The sequence below is a fragment of the Alligator sinensis genome, unplaced genomic scaffold (genome assembly GCF_000455745.1).
Source record: "Alligator sinensis unplaced genomic scaffold, ASM45574v1 scaffold743_1, whole genome shotgun sequence".
Classification (NCBI taxonomy): domain Eukaryota; kingdom Metazoa; phylum Chordata; order Crocodylia; family Alligatoridae; genus Alligator; species Alligator sinensis.
The window spans coordinates 196,357-201,936 of record NW_005842512.1 but is presented as its reverse complement, the minus strand read 5'-3'; positions in this window follow the sequence as shown (position 1 = coordinate 201,936).

Sequence of the window (5,580 nt, the reverse complement as noted above, 5' to 3'; positions counted from 1 at the left end):
TGGATTCCAACCCCCCCCCCCCCCAAAAAAAAAAAACAAACAACAAAACAAAACTACTGCAAAGGAAGAATTTTGTAAGCCTGATTCTGTTTGTAGTTACACTATTGCAGTTGCACAAGGTCTGATCCTGCAATCAGTTTTCAAGCAGCCCTCCCTGCACTGAGACCAACTAAAAGACCTGTTTAAGAACTATGACACAATACACACAATTGTTTTCAATGGTTATTCTGATTTTACATTGTTGTAGATCCAGGGCATGATAAAAGATGGCATTTTCCAGGCTCCCTCCACAAAACATGCTCCCACCTGCATCAATCACCAAACACAGCACCATTCATAGGACACTGTGAAAATGTTCAAGCTCTGATAGTGTAGGCTCCACTGAACTTGAGTGTGATGCCTCAGGTGTGGTTTCAATATAGCCATAGGCTCTGAGGATCTCTTTAACTTGCTTGGTGGGGCAGAAATGATCAATTGGGTCTGCATAACCATTGGTAGAGCTCTTATGTACCACTGGATTCTGCTAGGCATCTTTTTTTTCTGTCAGGCAGTTTTTAAAAAAAACAACACAGTGATGGCATCTCCCAGACCCAGACTCATTCATAGTGACCATAGTGACATAGGTACTTTCATAGTGGACATGGGTACTTTCAGTAGAATATGCAGGTCTGTAGTTCCCCTTATTTTCTGACACGATTTCATGTCTACACTAGGTATGTCTACATGTGCATTAATACACTGTAGTTACTGAGTATTAAGTTTAGTACCTGCAAAAACAGGTCTTAACTCAATGTGCAGTAACTGGTGCTACTGCTCAGTAGCTCTGGCTCACACCTTTTTTGTAATGCTAATGCACAGTAGGCTAATTCTACTGTGCATTAGAGTGGCTTTTGTTGTGATGCGCTAATGCTCACTAGAATTAGTCTACAGCACATTTAGTGTCTCATGTAGATGCGCCCATTGAGGTCAGAATTTTTGTGGTTTCCCTTTGCAACCACAGCAGCCAAAGACTTAACTTTGTTTTTATTTATTTTTTAATAAGATTCTGGAACACAAAACAGAGGCCCCTCTCAGTTAAAGGGGAATCAGATTCGATATACTTGCTAGCACAGACAGCTGAATCCAAAAAAACCCCTAACCATTAAAGTCAAAGAGTGTTTCAGGTACACAAGAAATGCAAGGATCAGAGCAAAAATTGCAAACTCACTGCCTGTAATTTCATAGATTTCATAGACATCAGGGCTGGAAGGGACCTCGGAAGATCATCGAGTCCAGCCCCCCGCCCAAAGGGCAGGAAGTCAGCTGGGGTCATAGGATCCCAGCAAGATAAGCATCCAGTTTCATCTTGAAGGTGTTCAATGAAGGCGCTTGAACCACCTCCGGTGGCAGGCTGTTCCAGACCTTGGGGGCTCGGACAGTAAAGAAGTTCTTCCTTATGTCCAGCCTGAAACGATCTTGAAGTAGTTTGTGACCATTCGACCTCGTCATCCCTTGGGGCGCTCTGGTGAACAAACGTTCCCCCAGATACTGGTGGTCACCCCTTGATAAACTTGTAGGTGGCCATCAGATCACCCCTGAGCCTGCACTTTTTCGGGCTAAAGAGCCCCAGGGCTCTCAGCCTGTCATCGTAGGGTCTGCTTCCCTGACCTCTGATCATGCGCGTGGCTCTTCTCTGGACTCTCTCAAGCTTCTCCACATCCTTTTTGAATTGTGGAGCCCAAAACTGGACACAGTACTCCAGCTGCGGCCTCACTAAGGCCGAGTACAGGGGGAGAATGACGTCCCGGGATTTGCTTGAGAAGCATCTATGGATGCAAGCCAGCGTTTTGGTCGCTTTACTAGCCGCCGCATCGCATTGCAGGCTCATGTTCATCTTGTGGTCAATGATGACCCCCAAGTCTCTTTCTTCCATAGTGCTAGCCAACATAGCACTGCCGAGCCTATAAGGATGCTGCGGGTTTTTTTTCCCAAGGTGGAGAACCTTGCATTTATCGGCGTTGAACACCATCAGATTCTCGTCCGCCCACTTGCTGAGCCTGTCCAGGTCAGCCTGGATAACCTGCCTGTCTTCTGGTGTGGATGCTTTGCCCCAAAGTTTGGTGTCATCGGCGAACTTGGCCAGTTCTGATCGCTTCTGACTCCAGTGTCCACATCATTAATGAAGATGTTGAACAGTATGGGTCCAAGGACAGAGCCTTGGGGGACCCCACTGGTCACAGGACACCACGATGAGTGACTTCCATCGATTACTACCCTCTGGGTCCGACCCCGGAGCCAATTTTCCAGCCAGCGGATCGTGGAGGACCCAAGGCGACAATTGGCCAGTTTCTCCCAGAGGCGATCATGGGACACCAGATCGAAGGCTTTTTTGAAGTCAAGATATATGACATCAATCTCTTCTCCCTTGTCCAGGTGATAGGTCACCTGGTCGTAGAAGGAAATGAGATTGGTCAAGCAAGACCTACCCGCAACAAACCCGTGCTGGCTATCCCTTAAGATGTTGGCGTCGGCCAGTCCATTAAGGATGGCCTCTTTAATAAACTTTTCTAAGATCTTCCCCGGGATAGAAGTCAGGCTGATGGGCCTATAGTTAGCTGGATCCACTTTCCTCCCTTTCTTGAAGATAGGCACCACATTGGCCTTCTTCCAGTCTTCGGGCACTACACCAGAGCGCCAAGAGTTTTCAAAGATCCGTGCTAGAGGCTGGGCTATGATGCTCGCCAGCTCCTTGAGTACCCTGGGGTGAAGATTGTCAGGGCCAGCTGACTTGAAGGTATCCAGCTTCTCAAGATATTCCTTCAGAAAGTCAGCATTAATGGAGGGCAGGGGATCACCCTCACCCGGACTTCCCGGCCCTGTAGCGGGCATGGGCGTCCCATGGGACTGATGAAAGACTGACGCAAAGTACCTATTTAAATTTAAAGGTAATTAAACTGTTTTCCATATTGTTAGGGGAAAAAAATAGCCAGAAAAGGCAGTGACATGGAAATGAAGCATTTAGAAATCTAGCTCAGTAATAAAGTGGTGGAGGTGACATTACTACCCTTTTCCTCATCTCCAGCTTCCAAGCCCCTTGTGACATAAGTTACCTTTTTGGAATATCAGAGACAGCAAAGGAAACTAATGACCTTGCACCTAGATTGGCACCAGATGTAGCAGCAAATTCACTGAGGCTATTTTTGAGTGCTCATAACTAGGAGCAGCTCAGATTTGGGAGGCGGCAGAGTTAGTCAGAGATAGCTTGGGTTTCTCATTTTGTTTTAACAGGAAAAAATAAATTAATCTAGAAGAGAATTCGTTACAGATTTCTTCATGGTATTTCATGATCACATCACCTTCTCACCCAGTAAAACCTTTAGGGAAGGTTAGAGGAGAATGAAAACTCTGAATCCTTTATATTAACAAATATTTGCGAGAGTGAATTAAAATAGAGACTATTGATGGCTGGAAAACCATGCAGTAAGTGTCCCTGTAACATTCAATCCTGATGAGGAATCCTACCACATAGACCTATTTCCAAATGCACGTTATTTAAAAATATGGAAAGATTATCAAATGCAAAGAGGTTCTTCTCAGAGAATAGGAGGGTCAATGAGGAACCGGATCAGCAAGTTTTCTGAACAGATCCACACAGATAAATCCATTTTTGTGCTGTTTTACTGATCATATGGATGTTAATTTTTCTAAGCCAACATCTGGTTAATAGTATAGAAACTGACAGCTTCCTAGGAGCTGCTTCCAAACACCAGTAAACTTTACTCATAAGCAGCAAGAAGATTTTAGAGACTTTGTCCCTCGGCCTCATCCCAAGGGTGTTGATTAGCTCACGCTAACTATGAAGCTCTTAGCTGTGCACAGAAAAGATATTACTTCCATGGTAAGAGAAAGTATACAGCCTTTGCAGGTTGGGTCTCAGAAACTGGTGATGGAGAAGACTTAAGACCCTTTAATATATTCTCTTGCCATTGCAGTATTATTGTGTTTCTCACATATAGCATGTATCTTTTTCCAAAAACCAGTTGCTGGAAATTGTAGTGCACCTTATATGTAAGAAATATGGTAAGAGCAGTTTCTGTCTTATAGCTAGGGATCTCCATAAATTGTGCCAGAAGTGCCCCCCTGCAGTAACTCCTTTAATGTTTTTCATTTCGCCACTTGCCCCCCCCCGATGGGTGGAGGGGCCCTGCCTGCTGGGCCATTTGCTGCAGATCACTGGGAAAGCAAAAACTGCAGCATGTTTAAAACCTCCACCAATCGAGCAGGAGGGGAGGGGGAGAGGACAAGCAGCAAAATGAAAAACTTTAAACGATCTGTTGCAGGGGGGACTTCTGGCATGATTTACTGAGATCCCGAGTTACAGGCCAAAAATGAAAGTAACCTTTGCATGGGACTCTCAGGGAGCAGAACACGGAGCAGACTTGGCTCCCTAACTGCTGCTGCTCAGTTACTTACTACAAGCAAAGATCTTTTTTCCTTCATTCTGCCTTTCAAAAACAAATGTGCATTTTTGCAGAATGTTGTATCTGAGAAAATACAGTATTTCTCTACTAGCCTACACTGTACCTTCAAATATTTTGTGCAGTCTAATTTTGAATGTCTCAAATGGTATTCTTAAATTGGCATATTATTGTATCGACTACTAAATCTCACACTAAGAATATTTTCTCTAATATTTAGGAGTAGTAATATCACAGGCATACCTAGAAGCCCCAACTAAGAATTACATAGACATAATAAGAGACTGGACTCCACTTCTGAAAGCATCTATGCAGATGGTTAGCTTTAAGTACATGAGGAATCTCACTGCTTTCAGGGGGGTTTTTTCATCTACATACGGTTAAGTATTTGGCAGGAACAGGGCCTAAATGAATTGCCAAAGTTATATTTCTCAGGACCCCAATCAACACAACCACACAACCAACCTCCCTATCAACTAAGTTTTCCTCTACTTAAGTAGAAGCAGTAAGATGTAGTTCTTGTGCCCATTGTGTTATATACCTCCTTAAAAATTATCTTCCTAGTGCTTCACATATATATCTAAATTGAGTTGAATTGCTTTTCAATTTAACTCTAGCACATTTTTTCTCAACATTAACAAAACCCAATTAACAGACTAGGGAATTAAACAAGAACAAATGTTCCCTTCCTTTCAAACTTTTAACATTCATGAAGATACCATTAATAAGTGAACACTGTCTGGTGTTCTGTTTCTTTTGTTTAGTTTATTGGTGCTGAGAAACCTTCTTGTTGATTTATTTATGCTTGTATCTTATTTCTGTATTCAATTTCAAAGATGAAGTAAAGACAAATAAATAGCCAGACAACAGTTAACAGACTAAAGCTACCAATCTTCTACCCAGCGGGGGCGGGGAAAACAACAAAATTGTGTATGAATACAAACTTTTCTTACTTTTCCAGTTTGGTTATATTCAATATACCCTAACTCCGGCATGGGCTGTATAATAGTCCATGCATGATGAGTTCTAGGGGGCTTTAAACAAACTACTGTTCTAGGGCCCTAGGATTCCAATTTATTATGGTAATTAGAATTAATAATATTGTTAAATGAGTTCAATCCTT